This window comes from Argiope bruennichi, chromosome 2, assembly GCF_947563725.1.
Source record: "Argiope bruennichi chromosome 2, qqArgBrue1.1, whole genome shotgun sequence".
NCBI classification, from domain to species: Eukaryota; Metazoa; Arthropoda; class Arachnida; order Araneae; family Araneidae; genus Argiope; species Argiope bruennichi.
The window spans coordinates 71,663,185-71,686,218 of NC_079152.1; the positions used below are offsets into that span (position 1 = coordinate 71,663,185).

At 29.5% G+C, this 23,034-nt stretch overlaps 1 non-coding gene across 1 annotated transcript; it reads right to left on the reverse strand.

Moving 5' to 3' along the window:
- Positions 1 to 7,772: 7,772 nt before the first annotated feature.
- Trnal-cag (transfer RNA leucine (anticodon CAG)) lies at positions 7,773 to 7,856 on the reverse strand. The gene has a single exon. It is a non-coding gene; the product is annotated as a tRNA-Leu (tRNA).
- Between the last annotated feature and the right edge of the window lie 15,178 nt (positions 7,857 to 23,034).

Below are 23,034 nucleotides of genomic sequence, written 5' to 3' on the forward strand. Positions count from 1 at the left end.
AAGCCAATGTGAACAGAGCAGGGACATTTAGTGTTTGTGCCATATCAAGGCAATTGGAGCTGCCATACATTACAGTTTGAAGGTGCAAACGGATAGCATCCGAAGCCTATCCGCATAAGATCCATCGCTTGCAAGAGTTAAAACCAGCCTATAACGTTGAGTGTGAAACGTTCGCTTTTACTTTCTTGGCAATGATGAAGGTGGGACAGAATTAACTGTGGAACATCCTATGGACAGATGAGATTCACTTTCACATGTGCGGAACAGTGAACACCCAAAACTGCCTATCTGGTCCACTATGAATCCTCACCAGGTTCAACAAATGCCATTGCATTCACAAATGGCATTGAACTTGTACGCCTAGCTTTTTATCTGTTACGAACGACCCTTTGTTCATCTATTAAGTAAATTTTGTTCTCCTGTGCTGCTCGCAATGTCGTATATTCGAATTTTTATCTAGCTAGCGAAATTTGTGCGTTAATAATGCAATAATGGTGTTTTGTACAGATATCTCTTATTCTGTCCTTTATTGCTGATGTCATGTTGTATTCCTCACCTTAAGCCGATTGCAGCGTCACATTTAACCTATCGGCCCGTTTTTGAACTAACTTTTTTATTGCATCAATCAATTTCCCATTGCCTGAAATGTATCTCGTTCAAATATGAAGGTGTTACGTAGATTGGTTCTCTCGCTAGGGCGTCCGAAAAAGGGATACTTTTATTTGAATCCCCTTGTATAATCTAATATTTCATCTATTCAGAAATGATCAAACATATTTTGAGTACATTCACAAACTAAAGTACAAAAAGACGAAAAAATCTGTCTTTTAACCTTATCCAGTTACAAATTTAATACAAAATTTTCCACCTCTTTTATATTAAATGACTGATATTTGATGTAAATTCCGTAGAGATATGAAAGAAGATAACATTCTCAAGGCAAGAATTTTGGAATAAATTCTCGTAAAATAGTATCCAAGTTGTTAAATTGCCTATTAACCAGATGAACTTGCGAATCACCCGATTCAAGGAATAAAATTCACTTCCATATTCCTTGACTTGAAGGCTGTTGGCTTAAAAATGCTAAACCACTTTTAAATATATCATAAGCAATGTAAAAATTATTATTCCATTATAAATGCCACAGATTTAGAATCGGAAAAAAAAAGTTCAGTGCCATTCCATTTAAATTTTAGAATATTTTAATTAATACATAGTAGTAATTTTCATTACGGCATTTTTTTTACAATTGTTTCTAATCTTTTCTTAAAAATATTATGAAATATACAGAACATTTATATATAACTTTTATTTTGGAAAACTCTCAATTTTTGGTTATTTATTCAGACACAGAGTACAAATACGAAAAATTCATCAATCCATTAAATATTTATCCATCCATATCCCAATTAAGTGTTTCAAATTCATAATTAGTGATAGCAATTAGTATTTACTGATACTTCATAGGACTCCATCCTAAACATTTTATGATTTTCTACATTGTTCAGTTACTTTTAAGAACCTAGTAAATTTATAAAAGATAAAATGTGAGATGCCAAAATTTAGATAACAGACAAAGAAGAAAGTTCCTATATTTATAACCAAAACCACTGCATTCATTTTAGTGAGGAAATAAAATATATATCTAAAACAGTTATCAATAAGTTAAATGTTTCTCTAATTCTCCTCTCTAAAACGACAGTCAGTATTTTTTCTCCCCTCTTCAACCTGTTATTTTTCGCAAGAGAAATATTTCGCGATCAGTTGTTTCTTAAAACAGGTGAGTTGTAGGATTTTGCAAACATTTCTTTGGATTTGGGTTGTCAACTGATAAACATTACTAAATTCAGAGTCTATCCATCATGGCTCAAGTGACAGTAATGGACAAAAAGACATTGGATTGTAAACATCGATCACCTAAGTTCCATCTCTAGAAATATTGAAAAAAAATTCTTTTTTTCTGGTTTATTGAAAGCTAGAACAGCTTTAACAGTGAGAAAACAGCTTATTTATATTTCTAGTGAACTAGGATTTGGAACTCCTTATCTTATATATTTAGTGGCGCTTTTTAACTTTGAGAGTAATTTATGTTTTGGAAAGGAAAGTGTTGGATGTTAACAAATTAAGGCTCTGAATTTGTTTTTGAGCCATATAATTCTATATACAAGAAACTTATTAATTACAGCGGAAAGGAATCGGCTATGTTTGAAGCAGAATTTTCTATAGGGGTTTGCTTGTGATGAAATTTTCACTTAACAACTCAGAGTTTTTTAGTTGTTAACCAGTCTTCTAAAACTTTAAAATATCCTTGAGGATTGTCATTTGGTAAGATATGAAAATACTAGAAGAAAATTACATTTGAATTTAATATAAAGTGTAGAGTATGTTTTTAAAGTTAATAATTTTTAAAAAAATTCAATTAATATAATCTTGATAATGAAATCATCATTATTTTTGTAATTCACTTATGAAACTAAAATGAATGTTAATTTGAATGCTTGGAAAATTACTTTCACATTTTTGGTTAATTTTTTGAATTTTGCATTATATATTATCTAAAAACGGGAATAATAAAAATAAATTTATCTAAAATTTTTCAAACTAATCGAATAAAAACTATTGTATGTAAAAAAAACCTACTTTAAAATGCCATTCCATATTCTTATCAAAACATAAGAATGAATGCAGTCTAATTTCACTTCTATTATTTCCTTCTCTTCAGCAAAAGCTTTTTTTACAGGAAAAAAATAATTAACAAATTTCCAATCATTCGTGCTCACCACCAACAATAAAAACTAAACAATTTTGAAAAATACGAAGATATTGTAATCATACAGTAATTACATTTTCACAAAACACCATTCTTGAATAGAAGGCAGAATTTCTTACACCATGTGGAACTGTTCTCTTTCCTCCTTGGTAAAAAGATTGTTATCCTATACCGGTATAATTTCTCTGCATTCTAAATTATTTATCCTAGCATAACCAGCCTCCAGCGTTCTGACGACACTAAACCCAACCAATGTTTTCCGTAAAAATCTCAAAATGTTGGTGTATCGTGAAGATATCTACACCTAACATCGCGTTTCTATGAATTCAATATTTAATTCTTTCGATTGTTAGAGTCAACCTTTAGGCGATTGCAGCAGTTATTCCCTGTGCTATATGACAACAAAAGTATTCTTTTATTGTTTTTGGGCAAATGTTCTTGTTGGAAAAAAATAGGTCAATACAAAATCTAAAAAAAAAGCCATAGTATTCAATTTTATTTATTTGCCGAGCGATATCACAACCGTAAGATTATTTTTGGGGTGAATAACTTATTCATGCGTGCTTCCTTTATGTGTGCTACCATATCGATAAATGGAATGGAATAAAGGTTTTTAAGGCTACCCCCTCCCCTCCTATTTACCTAGTTTATTCTCTCGGTTATGTGGCAAAGATTTCAGTACATTTTTATTGAACATGCGAATTGCATGTAAAAGCCTGTCTTTTGATGATATTTTTGCTGTATTTCTTTTCATTTTATTCCACAGTCGTCGAAAAGGTATAGTTTCCTACATTAATCTTTATGTTCAAAATGGGCTCTGATCCATCAGCTATCAAGGAAATTCCAATATCTCTGTTCATTCTAAGATATATATTCTGCATTTTTACTAAATTCCTTAAAACAAATGCTATGCTTTCTTTTGTCTTAGTTTGTAGTACTTTAATGGGAACTGTCTCTCTTCCAAGAATAAGTTTCAGCTCTTTCTTTGTTTAGTATAGCCAAATAAAAAAACATTTTTATGGCAGTGGGAATCATTTTTTGTGGCATAAGATGCTTAGTTTTTACTGAATTTCTGAAATATATATTTTGATATAAAACACATTTTATGATCAAAATCTGGAGAAATTGCTCTATCGTTTTATGCGGAAGTTTAAAAAAAATAGTAGTATGTAATGGAAATTAACGGTGGAACATTTTTTCAGCGCTTGTGTTTGTTAACATATTATAATAACACTGAGTGCCCCTGCATGTATAGGGTTATTTGTGCTTTAGTTTGTAGCAGCATTAGCGCTCTCTAAATACAATGTATATTTTATATTTTATTATATAGATTCAGAGAAATTATATAGGTGTTTTTGCACATTGTTTATTTATGGATTGTTAGTTATTTAAGCAATGTCGTAAACATGCTTATTACAAGATAAAGAAAACAAGTAAAAGATAAATCTTACCTCCTGAAGGTAATGATTTTTCTTGGTTCTCACCAGCTTATCAGCGTCAAAATTCAATTACATAATGTAAAAATTTAAGGAAAATTCATTAGAAGCAGGTTTATGAAGCATTTTATGTGTTTTACAATTTGACAAAATTTCGAATAACAAAAGAACTTTGAAGATACAAAATTCACAAATACGCATGACAAAAACAACCATGGAATAAAAACAGAAGCTACAAAAAGCGAAAGAAAAAAAAAAAAAAGAACAGAAGAAAAAAGAATTAGCTAAAAGAGAAAATAATGCTTACAAAAAGAATCGCAATTAGATCTTCAACTTTTTAATGAACAGAGGTTTCGTTTCACTTAAATTACGATAGTAAATTATGATTTGGCTCAGGAATCAGCTTGTCTGTTTAGTTTTTAATTCTCTATTAAGTAAAAAGAAAAGGATATGCACAAAAATTAATTATAACAAAAGAAAAAAACAAGAAAAAAAAAGCTTTTAAGGAAAATAAAAAAATCTGAGGATAATTGAAAAAACAACAACACCCAAAATAATATAAAAGCCAAAAGGAAAACAATAAAGAAAAACAAAAAATAAGAAAGGCGCGAAAGAAAATAATTAATTAAAGAAGCAAAATAGTAAAAAAATGATGGAAATATAAAATGGATTACACGTAAATATACGTGCCAAACAAATACAGTATAACAAATAAGGTACAACAAATACAGTATAAAAAACAAAACAAAACAAACAGAACAAATCAATCAATCAACTAAACAAATAAACAAGCAAACAAATAAGCAAACAAACAAATAAACAAGCAAGCAAATAAACAAATAAGCAAACAAACAAATAAGCAAGCAAAAGACTACGAGTGGAAAAACTAGTACATCTTGAAAATATAAAACGCTAATTCAGCGGTACAAAACTAAGTGAAATCTGCAGTGAATTCAAACATTCAATTTAAGAGATGAGTTTTAGAAGGGGAAAAAGTTCGCTTTGACAAAAGTGAATTGCATTTCGTCTTAAAATCCTATTAGTGAAGCGAGGGTATTCTGAATCACTGCCACCGGTAGATTGACGAAAAGATAAAAATGCAAAGGAAGCTCTTTATGCTATGGCTTATTTTAATTTCTATACGAACAAAGATGAGCAGGATACTGAAAACAAGGAATAATCTGTTAAAAGATGCTATAAGTGTTAAATCCAGCTAACATTTTAGGACTGGGCTTTAAATACTGCAATCAACTGGGGAGGAAATGAGAGAAAAAAAATCAAACAGAATTAAGTGGGGTCGGAAAGGAAAAGATAGGGTTCCTTTAGAGTAGATTAGCATGCCGTGGACCTTCTTACTTGATCATGTATCAATGGCTACTTTGCAGAAAGCACCGCATACAAATGGATGTAACCCTCTTAGTTACTTTTATTAAAATTAGTGTAGTGATGATAATACATGATGTTTATTTAAGTAGAAAGTGATTGAAAATGTTTCTATAGTTTGATAAGCAGATTTATGCCAATTGAAAAATTTTGAGACCATATCTTAGTTTTAGCTTTTGTTTTAACTAACCTTCCCAGAGCAGAGTTATTAATTTTGGCATTCAATTCATTCTTTGAAAATCTTCTTTATATTAACTTTTGTGATCATTTCTTGACGAATGAAGATACTAGCATTTTCATCCTGTATCACAAAATTCATACGAAAGTTAACGACTGTTTATACAAAGTTTACTTATATTTCCGAAATGTAAGCTTATTTATATTTCTTCTTATATTCAATGAAATCAAGAGCAAACTAAATCAATGAAGTAGTTGTTTTGTTTGATATGTTCAAGTAATGACAAATTACTATATCGTGTAAGTACGTAATATATAAACAACTTTGTTTTCTAATCATTGAATTGAAACATTGTAGGCAATTTACTATTTGTCTTCTGACGCAATTGCAACGTGTTTTTCACGGAGAATACCTCTGGCTGACACTTTACCCCTTCTTTTATGCATGGATGAATATCACTAAATGCACATGGATAAGAATTCTCATAAAGTAAAATACTGGTATGTTTAACAAAAGTAACAAAGTTATGAAGAGATAATCATTCCGGACGAGTTTGCTACGGGCAATATGATGACAGATTTCCAGTTATCATTCAACTCTTCTTGATATCTGCTTTTCAACTCGTATTCACACTGACGAGCCCTATCTTTCAGTTGTCAGATGATGCATTTGTTTCGAAAGAACTTTTTCTTTTTTTAATTTGACTCTTTGGATCGGGCAAATTACTACGTTAATTTACTCAGTTAAAGTTGATTATTAATAATTATTTTTATCATGAGTTAAAATTTTTGAGATCTAAGTAAATTTATTTTCATGAGTAATTTCCATCCACCTCAGTTTTATGGAGATGCCATGATAAATACAAAGTTACAGAAATGTCCCATTAATCTCGTTGACGATTGTACCATTGTGCTAAATTTCCAAGAAATCTTATCATATAAAACGCAAAAATTGCTCCTTTCCTTTATTTTATCGCTTGTTCGGCTCTCGATGATCTTGTAATGTACAACAGTTTGCAGAAAATAGTCATTCCCCACAGATAACCATGAAAGTAAAGAATTTGGAGAATTGATATGCTTTAACCATCGATCGAGAAATTTAAGATCGGATTTCTGGAGCTCTGGTATTTATAACGAAAATCTAAGAAGTGTAGTGGAAAAGTTCTAATAGGAGAGAAAAGTATTCGTTGCACTTAGTGTTACCTGGATAGGTAAGAGAGTGTTTATTATCCTCAAGGATTTAGTGTGTGATCGGACGTAAGAACTAAAGTATAATCCCATTAAATATCCTATCAGCAAAATGATATAAAGCATGTGAGAATTCGTAAAATGTAGTATTTGTAAAATGTAGATTATATAGTATCCCATTACATCTGTTTAAGAAGAAAAAACAAAGGTAATTGATTTATGGTTATACAAAGTCACTAATGGACCGGATGCTGTACACACTGAAACATCCAAAAATATTTTAGAAAAATGTTTATTATTAAATTAAATGTTATATATATAGAAATTAAAAATATAGAAATTAAATGTTTTGAAGTCTTTTGCCTGGTGCTGAGGAAATTGCTTTTTTTATGTAATACAACAATCGGCTTAAAAATATTTAATGAGTTCATTTGAAAATATCACATCCAGTTATTTAATAAAAGTTTTACAATAATTTCGCTTCTGATTATCATAATTTACTTTAAATGTTGAGAAACTGATCGACCAAATAGAGCAATTCAAAGAATTCTTTTCTCCTAGCTTTCTTTTATACTTCCTCCTCTGTTATCAATTTCGCATCACACTGGAGAAAAAAGGACATCACAAGACAGATAAGGGTTAAACATGAACGAAATATGCAGTGATGTTTCTCTTGTGATATTAATGACATTTAAATTGTCTTGATTATACTAAACACATCAGAAGACGATTTTATCGATTGTTTCAAATATTAAGCTTAAAGTACTAAATGTTAATCTAATCTCTAAAAATACTTACGGTGAAACAAAAACACCTTTTGTCAGAAGTGGGATTCGAACCCACGCCCACAGAAGTGGACTGCGACCTGAACGCAGCGCCTTAGACCGCTCGGCCATCCTGACACAGCAGCAGCATTGAGAGATAAATATACTTGCATTTTCTGTTATCTACCTTTATCTTTAGCTGTAAACGAAGAAGAACCGAGATTAATTTCGCTGCTTTAAATCCCAACAGCGCTTTTATTTGGCACTTTTTTTAAAATCAGTAATTAGAAGAAAAAGGTTAAGCAAATATATTTGTTACAGCCTGATAATTTTACTCGACAGGGATTCTTTGTTCAACAACAAGAAAAATTACATAAAAAAGGAAGTATTTTATTATTTCGACGGTAGACTTTTGTAAATGAGCTAAGACTCCCTTCAAACTAAATGTTTTAGATAGACTAGATGTTCAAATGTTTTAGATAGACTAAAACATTAGATTACCCAAATATCCAACATTTATTCACAAAATACGGAAAAATCTGTCTCTGTGATTTCATCTTAATGTTGATTCAGAAAAAAAGCAGAAAGGATGCATTTCCTCCAGACAATAAATAAGTCTTCAACCAATACTCGCGTTTTTAAGATGAAATTTAATTTCTCTGAGAAAAAAAAAAGGAAAATTAATCAAAATATGCTCTTTATATTTCTATAGTTTTTAAGAAATTTCAGTTTTGCTTGATAGCAAATCTCTGTAAATGGTGTATCTTAATTATCTCTTCCATTAATTATTATCAGTTTCCAAATTTGACATTTAAATAAAATTTTATTGAATCTTCGTCTCGCCCCTCTTCCCATGTAGCATATTTTTATCTTCGTTCGAAAAATATTAAAGGAAAGATAATTTTAATTCGAATTGAAGAAAAGTTTGTGTAAAGAATTTTTCATAATCTTGGTCACCGTTAATTTTCTTAAGAGATTTAAAAAGAGAAAATGATTTAGTTTTGAAAAATGAGGAGGAAAAATATCCCTCCATATTAACATTGTTTGGAATCCTCAAATGAGATTTCTATTCTAGATAAAATTCATTGTTTTCAGGTGGAATTCAATTCAATAATACTTCCTTGGCTGAATTTGGTTTAATTTCAAAGGAATGTTATAATAAATTATTAACTCAAAAAATGAAATTCTTCTTATAATGTTGTTTCTCTTATTATAAAATAAATGAATCTCTTTATAAAATTTTTGAATAAAACAATTAAAAAATAAATGTAGTCTTGATTATTTAATTTTCCAAATCCTTTCATTCTTCTATCAAAAAAGCAGCCAATGCACTTGATTTGCCTGACAGAAACAATAACGCAAAGCTTTTCATTTATGATAATTCCTTCATGAAATAAAAATTAATTAGAACAAATAAGGATATTCAAATTTAAAGAAAGAAATTATTTTCTTGAACGTGGAACTTTTCTTAACATAGTTTTAAGAAAAAGAAATAAAAATATAAAATTTACTCAAAATGATTTTAAGACAGTATTTTTCATATGGATGAAAGAAGAACATACTTATTTATCAATGACTTTTCATTGATATGTATGGTGTCCCACAGATATCATTGAAGTCCACACAGTTATTTTGGACTTCAACAGTTGGTGAGGTATACAGAAAACAGAAAGTCAATTTTGAAATATGAAAAAAATAGAAACGGAAAAATAACTAAAAACTGAAAACAGAAAAAAAAAAAAAAAACATTGGGAAATTATAATACCACAGCAACACAACTGCATGAAAGCAGCATGGCAAGCCATACTCAGTACGATAGGTACGGGAAAAAGTAAGAGGCTGCATGAAGAACATATTTTTTGTAATGCCCATGGGAATTGTTCGACATGCATTTAGGACTTTTCGGTCTTTTGGAACACCTTATAAATTGTAGAAAATGAGAAAACTAGTAAGAAATTCAATTTTTTTAAAAAAATATTATGAGTTTCTTTTGAAATAGAGAATATACAATCCAATATTTCACTTGTTCTGAAATCAGTGGCCATTTTGAATATACCCACTTATTGAAATGCAGGAAAATGAAATAAATATTATATATTTTTAAACTCTATCCATTAAAAAATTCCATTTCGGAACGCCAACTTGGGTATATTAATGACTGGTATTTGATGTGAATTCCATAGAGATCTGAAAGAAGATAATATTCTCTAGGATAGAATTTTCAAATCAATTTTAGTAAGATAATGTCTTTGTTGTTAAATTGCACATTGACTAGGTAATCTTGTGAATAATTCAAAGCACAAAATTAATATATATGTTCCTTGAGTTGAAGGATATTAGTTTTAAAATGAAAACAATGCATTGATATAAACCGAATAAATTCAGAAAAGATAAGAAATAAAATACTGAAATTTAAAGAATAGACGTAGAAGAAAGTGTATGTTTTCTATCCAAAAATTTTATAATTTTTTTTGAGAGGAAAAACAGCAACAACATATAAAACATTTATCAGCAAACTAAATATTTGTCCGTCTCTCTAAAGTAATGTTTAGAAACTATAAAGTGGCATCATTATTTTCTTTCTCATCTCCTTTTTCGCAAGAAAAATAAGCAGTGATCAACGGTTTCTAATAACATGAGAATGGCAGGACTTTGTACACATCTCTTAGGATCTGAGTTGTCAGCCATAAATATCACTAAACGCAGAGCCAATCTATCAATTCTCATGTGACAGTAATTGACAAAAAGACATTCGGCTATAAACATGGTCACTAAAGTTGCTTTGTCTTTGAGACTTTTCTAGAAATATTATTTTTTCTTTCTTACTGAATGTTAGAGAATAACTATTTATCAGTGAAAAAAAGAGCTTGTTTATGTTTCCAGTGAACTAAAGTTTGGCTCCACTTAATCCTATAAATTGTTTGGGAATATTTGAGTTCAGAATTTATTTTTTGAACAGGGAAACATTATATTTTAAGGCCTTGGATTTTTACCGCCATATACTAATTCGATCGGAGCAATTCTGTATATTTTTATTATCAGCGAAAATGGACAAAATATGTATGAGGCAGAAACTCTTACCTGCTTTGTTTGTGATGAAATCTTTTGTTCAACAATTCAGAGTTTGTATATTTGTTAACCAGACCTTCTATTCCTTAAAGGGTTCTTAAGAATTTCCAGCTGGTGAAATGTGAAAATTGTGAATTGTGAATTTATTGTAAAATGCAGAATATTTTTTAACTTTTAATATAATAATAGCTGGGAAACCGAATTTCGCTCGGCAGCATTTTTTTGTAAAGTCGTATTTTTTCGGAGAAAATATTTAGATACGAACCAAAGACTCATTACATATCAATCTTTTCTACATATGGACTGGCCATTTAAATAAAAAAAACATGAATGCATTCATTTTAACATGTTATTCAAAACAATCTGTTATATTACAGTATTCATTTTACAGTTTATCTACTATTACTTATATTTCAGAACTTACACTCAATTTTAACATGTTGAAATGAATCTAAGATGAAGCTATATGACATTGTCAGCATGAGAGCAGATAGAAATAGGCCCTAATAGTTAGTTATAAAAAAATGTTTTCTTTTGAGTAAAATTGTGGTTTTTCAGGAAAGATCCTATATAGCAAAGCCTTATCTAAATATAAAATTTTATATATATATATATATATATATATATATATATATATATATATATATAATTCTTTATTAATTAAATATTGATTAGGCAGTCATCATAATTTTTATAATTTTGTTATGAAGCAAAACTGTATATATTTTGAAAATTTAGAAAAAAATATGCTAGATTTTTCATTGAATTTCCCAGTTATCTATATATTATCCAAAAGCATGGATAATCAAACCCTTTAGATTAAAAAAAAATATTCGTAAATAACATTTGCTAGATTTTCGATTAAATTTCCCAGTTATCTATATATTATCCAAAATCATGGATAATCAAACCCTTTAGATTTTTAAAAAAATATTCGTAAATAACATTTGCTAGATTTTCGATTAAATTTCCCAGTTATCTATATATTATCCAAAATCATGGATAATCAAACCCTGTAGATTTAAAAAAAATATTCGTAAATAACATTTGCTAGATTTAAGAATTAACTTTAAAATGCACATTGACGCTTCTGTGCCAACTTAAGAATGAAAGAAATCTAATCTTTCCTCCCTTATTTACTTCTCTTCAGAAAAATATTTTTTTAATGACAAGAAAAGAAAACTAACAAAAAATTTTTAATCATTTATATTCCCCACCAACCACAAAAACTATGCAATTTTGAAAAACAAGATATTGTGGTGATGCCAATAGTTACATTTTCACAAAATCTCATTTTGAAAATAGAAAGCAAAATTTCTTTTACCCTTTACAGTTATTCTCTTTATGGCTTTGTAACAGGATTGTTCTCCTGTACTAATATTATTTCTTTGCATTCTTTTATTATAACGTGACTACCCTCTAGCAATTTCGCAACACAAAATCAGACCAATGCTTTCCCCTAACAATCATGGTATTTGGGTGTATCGCAGAGATATCTGCAACTAACTACGAGTTTCTGCGAATTCAATATTTATTGTTCCCGATTGGCAGAGACAATTGCCAGGCGATTACAGTAGTTACTCCCCTTTGCATTCTTCCAAAAGTATTTTTTTTATGGTTATTTGGGTGAAGGTTTTTTTTGAAAAAAAAATCGATCAACATAAAATCTAAAAAAAGCATACTATTCATTTTTATTTATTTACCGAGCTGTATCATAATAATGAGATTGTTTTGGGGAAGGATAACACATCGGTACATCTTCTTTTTTTGTGGTTACTTACAATCTTTATAAAAGGAATGCAATAAAGGCTTTCAGTGCTATTAAGAAAACCTATTTACCTAATTTTTTTCGTTTGTTTACCTTGAATAAGAATTCAGTACATTATTATTGTACAAAAGATACGCATGTAGAAGCCTGTCTTTTGATGATAGTTCTTTTGCCTTTTTTTTTCATTTGATGCTGCTTACATCGCCGAAATGGTACGGTTTCCATCATTAGTCTCTTTTATTCAAAGTGAGTATCGAACCACCAGCTATCAAAGAAGTTCCTATTGTTTGGTCTATTCATTATTTAAAGCATATACTCTGAATTATTATTACATTCTTTAAAACAAATGAGATGTTTTCTTCATTTTGTGGAATACTTATAGGGAATTTTTCCCCTTTAACGATGCAATTTTAGTCCCTTATATTTTTAGTAAGGTTATATTTTTTGAAATATGTTTTTTATGTTACTTAAGTAGCAGAGAATGTTGCACAATACCGTGTGATATGATATAGAATGCGAAACCTGCAGCGATTTCTCGCTCCTCTCGGAAGCAGACCTCCCCCTCCCCCGAAGAATTATGTTGTAATTTTTTTTTTCTGCTAGAAATAAGAAATTAAAGAAACATTCAGTATTAAAACAAAATTTAAATTATTTTGTATTAAATGTATTGCTAAAACTAATGTATTGCTAAAATCAACCTGCTAAAAGTAAGTGTAGGGCAGGGAATTTCTAAGTTTTCTGTTTTACTTGCAGTTTATCTATACTTATATATAAAGCTCAATGTGTATGTGTGTGTGTGTGTGTTGGCGCTCTACAGAAAAGACCATTTGACCTACAGCTACCAAATTTGGTAAGTGTATACCTTGGAGGTCGGGAATGTGCACCTGGGGTCCCTTTTTTTGAAATTTTAATTATTAATTAAAAACTAACTTTCCCGCCAAAAAAATCCTTTCATTTTCCCCACCGCCAAATGAGTAAGGCTTCAATTTTTTTCCCAACAGCAATGAGGCTAGGGCTAACATTTTTCGGCCGATTATTTCAAACGATTCTGTTTATTTTCTTAATGTTTGATGCATTTAAAATAAAACATTGTTAATGAATTGATCTTTCAGATTCATTCTGAAGTACTTTTGAATTAAAATAAAACAGATTAAAGGAAATTAAAAATTTCTAATCTACATAGCGTTACCCCAACTGGGGTAGAAAAATTCACGCATTTGCGTTACCGTAACTGAAAATTCCCGCATGCGCATTGTATTCTGATTGTTTACATTTCAACGGAAGCGGACTCAGTTTAAATTATTTTTTAAGTTAGTTGTATGCTTTTGTAATTAAATTGTATTTATGTTAGTTTAAGTTCATCGTTTTATAAGTAATTTTTTTAACCAGTTTTCGATCGATTATTTTAAAAGATTCTGTTTATTTTCTTAGTGTTTGATGCATTTAAAATTAAACATTTTTAATTAATCGATCTGTTCATGATGAATCTGAGAAAATGTTGCTGACAAATTCTTGAGATATTACATAAATTAAGAAAGATATTCTTTAGTGCCCATAAGGTTTAAACGCTCAGTGACTCTGTTATCAGTAATCATATTACAAAAAAATGCTTTGTTTTAGTAAAAAATATTATTATATTAATTGCAGATTAATCATTTCCACTTTAATTTAAAGCATAAATTCTACGGGAACTAACAGAAAATTGGAGAGATACAGATTACGTTATGACTGAAGTCCTTCATAATATTCTGAGTGAATTGAATTTGAAGTTTTAAAATATTTTAATGAAGAAGCTATTGAAGTGGGAATTACATAAAATAGTTAATTATTAAAATTTTAACGAGCATTAAGATTGGCGCACCAGCTGATCGCCAAAAGGCGGCTAGTTTATAATATATTATTATATTTTAAAAAATTGGTACTTTTTATAGCAATTCACGCAAATTCTGTGATAGTTACATTTATTTCCCTGCCTTTTATTCTTTATGTTCAGCAACAACATGACATTCATTTAAACACTTATTATTTGTAATTTTTGAAAGAAAAAAGAAATTCTTACTTCGTCAGATATTTGTAACTTCACTTTAAAGACTTTTTGATAACAAGACACACACACATTTGAAGAAATTTTTATCAGATAGAAACGAGTAAATAATTCAATCAGTAATCTGAAATAAATAAATGGAACGTCGAGATACATAATCACAGAATCTAACCATAACAAAAATTTTCTTGCAAGAAAAAACTTACAGTATTTAGTTAGCATTATAGACTAAATAGTCAACGAAGTCCAATGATTTCAGTTTTATTTGAAATTTGATATCATGTAAGAGAAAAACAGAGTTTACCAGCATTTCCAGTTACCTTCACTGAGCACGGTCGTAAGATAATTCTAAAATTTCTTTACATCATGGATAATATTTGATGCTTTTTCCCAAGTATGGGCAATCGGTTACAGTACAGAATCGCTCATAACATGGTTTTGTTAATGAGAAATAGACATGATGCATTAAATCAGTATGCTTTTGTTTCTAAAATTTTATTTCCTCACTCCTTGTAAGTAATATACAATGAGAAATAGAAATTGTTTGTAGAATTTCGAATAATTCCTATTCATATATGGAATTATGTTCACATTTTCGCTAATATTTTTGAATATAGAATATACAGATAGGATATGTATTACAATGAATGGTAAGTATTTAATATAAATAAAAGAGCACCTACTTATAGAACCAAATAATTACCAAACTATAAAACAAAATCGAAAATAAATAAATAAAATAAATGAAAAACTTTCCGGTATCATCCGTACATACCACAGAATCGTATAAAGTGTATAATGTTTTGATGGCTAAGTTTTTATATAACATGATATTAAGTTATTTTATATATTTGAAGTGAAAAATAAAAATAAAAAAAGCAATTCTTTAAACACCAAACATTGTGAGACATTATAAGAGATTTAACTATTATCCCGTACATAGATACTGTCAGAAATCCTCAAAATGAAGTCAATTTGTGGTCACAGGGTATACGCTAAATGCCTCTAGGCGATTTATTTTTGAAATATATTAAAAACTGTGCAGTAAATAAAAGGACGATAAATCATATATATTTATAGGGCTCAATACGAAATCTTTAAACATTATTTTGATAGAGTATGGTATCATCAAACTGAGTCATTTATTGAGTTAATTTATTGAAACCAATTGGATATTTAGAAAGAAGAAAAAGGATGCTGTGTCGCAATATAACATGAGCAGTTATATAACATAAGTAACATATATATAATATAAGAAACGAGCAGTTAGATGTAAAAGGAGAAATGCAGTGACATTTAACTTGTGGTTGTCATTTTATCTTAATATATATAAATTACGTGTCACGTTGTTTGTCCGCGATGGACTCCTAAACTACTTAACCGATTCTAATCAAATTCGCACACCGTGTGCAGTTTGATCTAACTTAAAATATAGGATAGCCCTTTTTTGAATTTTTAATTAGAATTTTAATTATGAATTAAAAACTAACTTTCCCGCCAAAAAAAATCTTTTCATTTTCCCCACCGCCAAATGAATACGGCTTCATGTTTTTTTTCCCAACAGTTATGAGGCTAGGCTTAAGATTTTTCGGCTGATTATTTGAAACAATTCTATTTATTTTCTTAATGTTTGATGCATTTAAAATTAAACATTGTTAATGAATCGATCTTTCAAATTCATTCTGAAGTACTTTTGAATTAAAATAAAACAGAATAAAGAAAATTAAAAATTTCTAATCTGCATAGCGTTACCCCAACTGGCGTAGAAAAACTCACGCATTTGCATTACCGTAACTGGCGTTGAAAATTCACGCATGCGCATTGTGTTCTGATTGTTGACATGACAACCATTATCAACGGATGATTTAAATTATTTTTAGGTTAGTTGCATGTTTTTGTAATTAAATTGTATTTATGTTAGTTATATATTTTTTGTATACGCTCATAGTTTTAAGTACATCGTTTTTTTAGTTTTTTTAAACCTGTTTTCAACCGATTATTTTAAACGATTCATTTTATTTTCTTAGTGTTTTATGCATTTAAAATTAAACATTGTTAATTAATCGTTCTGGTCATAATGAATCTGAGAATATTTTTTTGACAAATTCTTGAAATATTACATAAATAAGGAAAGATATTCTTTAGTGCCCATTAAGTTTAAACGCTCAGTGACTGTTTTCAGTAATCATATTACAAAAAATACTTTGTTTCAGTAAAAATATTATTATATTAATTGCAGATTAATCCTTTCGACTTTAATTTATATTATAAATTCTACGGGAACTAACAGAAAATTAGAGAGATACATATTACGTTATGACTGAAGGCGTTTATAATATTATGAGAGAATTATATGACTATCAAAATTTGAAGTTTTAAAATATTTTGATGAAGAAGCTATTAAAGTAGGAATTGCATAAAATATTTAATTATTAAAATTTTAACAAACATTAATATTGGCGAACCGGCTGGTCGCCAAAGGCGGCTAGTAAAGATATATTTACTAAATTAGATTTAAGAAATCGATACATTGATGGTTCAAATGCAAAATGGCAAGCTATTCTATGCTCTAACACTTAACCACATGGCTACATCAGCTACATTACATGCGTTAAAAAAGTTAAACTGAAACAAAAACATTTTTTGTCAGAAGTGGGATTCGAACCCAGGCCCACAGAAGTGGACTGCGCCTTAGACCGCTCGGCCATCCTGACACATGAGTTTCCGGAGAGATAAATATATCTTCAAGAATAAACCAGACAGAGTAAACAAATTTAGCTCTGTCTGGAAAGGAAGACGTTTTGAAATCGGCTCTGTTCTTTTAAACCGAGAAATAATTTCATTGTTTACGGTAGTTTTGCATATTTTTTTAAAGTAGCAATTTAATTTAGAGATTAGAATAATATGGTATTTCAGTTACGTGCCTTTTTACATTACAGCTGATTTCGTAAATATTAATAGTTTATTTATTATGAATTCAAGTTTTTTAATGTTGCCTGAAATATTTTGACATAAAAGAAAAAGATAGCAGCGTGTAATTTAGATGATGGTATTTAATTTAGAGGAAACTAAAGTCTTAAATAGACAAAGACGAAACAATATCTGCAGAAATGAATCTTTTCATTGAAAAAATACTAATTATTCTGGTTTAATTTGATTCAGAAAAGAATTTTGCTCGAAGAATGTTCTTCAAAAGAATAATTCTGCTAATACATAATGCATTTTTTTTCATTAAAATTAAAATTCTCTGCGAAGAAGAGTGAAAAGAGTCATGGCATATCTTTTACTTTTCGATAATTTTTATGAAATTTCCCATTTGTTTGAACAGTACGTGCTTTAATGCCATTATTCCAGTTTTTCTTTTATTAATTATAGGATCTGAAATTTAATATTTAAATAGATAAACCTTAATAAATTATTTGTTTGTTTTCAATAATGAGTTTGTCTTCTTCTACGAAAGAAAATGAATGAAAGAATTAAATGAATTTTCGGTTTTAATTAAGATTCTAGAAAACTTTTGCATTAAGAATTTTAATGTCAGTCACTGTTAGTTCCAAGATGCCTAGAAAGGACAAATGATTCATTTGAAGAATGTAGAAAATAAGAAAAATTCTTTCTTTTTGTAAAAATTGTTTGGAATCTTCTTTTAATTTTCTCCTCTAGATTAAAGTAATTGCAACCGTCAGAGATTGATTCAATTTAAACTCTTAAATTTTCCTTTGGGTTCATTTCAATGGAAAATTATAAAGCGTTATAACTTAAAGAAATGAAATTGCATTTGTTATAAGAATGCTTTTGCAAAAAAAAAAAAAAAAAAAAAAAAAAAATATGAAACTATATTTGCTTCTAAAATCTTAATGATTAAAATAATAAAAACCTAAACTCAGATGTGAATAATTTTTTAAAGCTTTGTTTATTTATTTTCTCTTTTAAAGAGTATCAAATAATAAGATTGATTTGTGTGCCAGAAACTGCAACAATACCGACTCCAAGATTTTTCAATTTGTTTTTCCCTTACCAGGACCTAATCAAAGTAAACAGTAAATTTACTTTACGATTTCTATTCAAAGTAAATAACAAATTAAACTTACGTAAAATTCACTCTCCGTGAAAAAAGACTCTCCGTGTGTGGTGGTGGCTGGCGCACGTATAAATCTGTCATGGTCGCAAAATCCTCCATGTCAAGAGTAATACCACTGGGGGTACTGGATCAGAGATGATCGTTTTCTGGTTCAGGTCTAAATTACGATATGTGGTTGAATGTGAAGCTGTAGGAGACGCGCTAGGATAGAACCTGGGAACTTAAGGTTAGCAGTCCAGTAACATTCCGATTTTGCCAAAACAGCTGTTCGGGTAGAAGCGCCGTTACTGGCTTATATGCAATTCACCACAGTACTCTCCCTCCAGTGAGTCGAAGGGGAGACGAACGATATGGTTGTTGAGTGGTGATGTATTGAGTTATTATTAGTAGCTGTTGTCTTAATGGGCCTGTACCCAGTTTGAATAGCGCCAAGCGTTATGGCGAGCGTGTGTGGGTGCTGATGCGCCAAGTGTGTCTGACGGCTTTTGGGTTGCTGCGTCACGTGAGTCTGACGACTTTAGTTGCGGGTAGATGGAACCACAACAGCTGTATGAAGGTTGAAGGTTCAGCGTCCGAGGTCACCAATTTAGAGGTATGAGACACGCACTAGAATAGAGCCTGGGACCTTTAGGTTAGCAGTCCAGTAGCATTCCGATTTTGCCAAAACAGCTGTTCGGGTAGAAGCGCTGTTACTGGCTTATATGCAATTCACCACAAATGAATGAAATGCATGAATGAAATCTACCCCGTAAAAACGGGGCGACGCGTGAGTAGTTAAGTCGTTTTCTTGGCCCTAGATAGCGCTACTGAAAAACAAGAGAAGTAAATATTTCGTCTTAATTAGCTAACTTAGTTAGCGGGCTTGTCTTGACAAGTGCCATCAGAAACAACAACAGCACACAAAATTCGACCACTTTTCAGTTTTGTCTGCATATGCAACTATTTCTAGTTTCTAAAAGTTTTAAGGAAAACAAATTAAAACCAAAGAAATATTCAAAGTAGTTTTTAGGGATAAAAATCCTATACGGACGGTGAAAATATAAAAATTCAGTGATTATCAATCTTCGAATATTATATAATGGTGGAAAAAACGAGGAGAAGGATAATATTTTGGAGAATAAAAAAAATAAACTATACCATTTTGTTAGTCCAGAAATGAACGAATATGAATATATATTCTCACATTGAAATGAAAGAAACTAAGAGAAATTTGTCTTTTACTTTCAATCAGTGATGAGATTTATTATTATAATTGAATTTACTCTTCAGCTATATTAATGAAATAAAGTACTTTCCAAAAGTTAGAGTAGACGAAAACTCTAAACAAGAAATACTACAGACAGGATTTAAGATGTCCATTTTTTTAGCTCTTTCAAATGCTTTTCATATTCTTTTCAAACATTTTTCGGTCTGCTTATTTGAAGAAAAGTTCTCTACTTTTCTAAAAACTCTGGATGCCATAAAAGCGGATTTTTGTTGCATCTATGATTTTGTAGTCTTTTTCCTCTTAGCAAACATTGGAAAGTAAATTCAAAATAATTCTGTATTATTATAGATAATATAATTATATCATACTGTAAGAATATTATATACAATATTCTTGTGATAAACATCCCTTTTTTTCCTAATTAAAACTAAGCCTACACCAGTATGTAAGGAATAATTGTATAAGATTATTTTGTCGACTTCAATAATATGACATTCACTTTATGTTAAAACATATTGCAAGCTTCAAAATATGAGTTGAGATAATTAGATTGCTTATCTAAATATCTAAATCTAATCTAGTTGATACGCGCTAAAAACTGAAGTGAAATATTTATTTTCTCTATATATATCATTGAATAGGAATAGTATTATAATTAAAGTAATTAGAATTGTTTGGATCGCTTTCTGTGATATTTAAAAATACATCGCGTGCTGTGATATTTGTATTAAATATTTGTTTATTAGAAAATTTTGAATTTATAGATTTGTTTTTTTATCGAAATTTTTATTTATTTATTTATATATTTAGATATTTCTGGAAGTTTTGAAGATATTATATATGCGACTCACACGGAGTAGAAATTCACTTCACTATTGCGTAATAAAGAAATAATGTATCTATGAGTATTAGCCTTCTAAGATCTAGATTTGTAGCTATCGAGTTTCATACAAATATACCATGCTTTAAAAAGGAAAGATAATCTTCATTCACAAGTACGATCTTTACACTTTTTGACTACACTACCAGTTACTTCTGACTACTGTTAAAGAACTACAGAAAAACATTAAACTCAGAGCCGGCCTTCTCTATAAAGGGACCTAGGTGGAAGAAGACATTTAGGGCACTAATTTTTTGTGAAGTAAAAATATATATATACATAAACACGTATATATATTATTAATGCTTGTTTATTTAATACGTGATTTTGTTTTTGCTAATACATGAATTACTTCAGAAAAATTATAAAAATTTTTTGCAATTTCTTTTTTGATAATATAGCAAGTGCATTTAAGCGTTCTGAACACATGCTTGACCAAAGACAATTCTTTATTAATTTTAATTTGATGAAAGAGTGCTCAGCACTTGTTATAGTAACTTATAACATAAAGATAAGTTTTAACACAGCTAATATATTTAGAAATAACTCATTATAATTATCATTTAGTTTGTATTGCAACATGTCATCTACATCTTTGTTATAAAACTTTACAAAGTTTTTGGAACATTTCTCTAGTTTATGTTTTTCTAAAGTTTTTATATCAGTGATTAATTTGGAATCGGAAATAATATTTGGCATATTTTTAAATTCAATAACAGTATTTATACAATAAATGTATCAATTACAGTGTTAAAAAAATAACAGCTAAATTCCACAACCTTATAACTTCGTTTGCTGCTGATTCGGAATACAATCTTTTCCTTTTTCGAATTCGTTTTGCAGGAAAATGTTCTGAAATATTCAAATTACGTGCTAGCACTTTTATTTCTTCTAAAAATGTGTTAAATTTTGGATTTCAGTTTTAATTTTATTGACTAAATTGAAAGCCGAGTCAAGAACAATTGTTTTTGCTTGAAATAGCTTAATGATAGTGTTAATTTTGGACAATATTGCAGACCACACATACATAAAATAAAGGGCATTTCCTGTATTGCATGCAATAAACTTTTAGCTTCGGATACCGCTGTATTATCTTTAGTTACATCGTTAAATTCTTCTAGGACATTACAAATTTGTTCAAACTGTGTGTACACTGCTTTAACCGAATCTATTTTGGTTTCCCAACGAGTGTCATAAAATGGTTTAAGAATAATGTTTAAATGCTTTTGTAGAATTTCCCATCATTTTGAAGATGCAGAAAATAAGTAATATAAGCGTTGTAATATCCTAAAAAGTTTTTTTACAATCTACACTGCTGGAAGCAGATCACAAATTAATATATTAAAGGAGTGTGATAGGCAAGGCATACAAATTGCATGCGTATTTAGAGAAAGTATTCTAGACTGTGCACCTTTATATTTCCCTTTCGTGTTGCTACCGTTCACGTATATTTGTATTCTACAATTCATAATATCTAAATCTTTCCAATAGAGGTTTTGCTAGTCCTTCTCCAGTCACACCAGTTACTTCAATAAACCCTATAAATGATTTATTTATAGTTAACCTTTTCTCTTCAAAATTTACATACCAAATAAGGATTGAAGTTTGTTCCTTATGGGAAGTATCAGGAGTACAATCCATTTGGATACTATAGCATATGACTGCTTTTATATCGTGTTTGATTTTGATAAGGACTTCATTTCCTAACGCAGAAATAATTTGTTCTCTTGACCTATGTGCTTGACCTATGTGACCTAAGTGATGCACAATTCTATTTTTAGAATTTATTATTTTGCTTATATGATCCATTATCACAGAGTCGTATTTACTTAATAATTCGATTAAATTTAAAAAAATTCCATTGTTAGGCGTACCTATTATTTCATGGGTTCCTCGAAGTGGAAGAATATTACACGCTAAAAATAGAATCACATATGCACTTCTTTGAAATAGTAATTTGAGTCCTGCCATTTCTTTACCTACATAAACTTGATTTGTTTTATCAATAGTCGAACATAAAGTTAGTCGTTTTAGTAATTCTTTCCAAGAAATAAACGAATTAAGATGACAATTAGAACTCGCATGACCTTGGATTACAGTTACTTTCTCCACCTTTAAAACCATCTTTACATCGTAGTTTGGTCATTTCCTCTTCTTTTGGAGAATAGTAGACAACAAAATAAAAATACGGAGTATACGTTTTGTTTTTTGCAATAAAGTGATGTAAAGCGATTATACATTTAGGATACTTTTTTATCAACCAACTG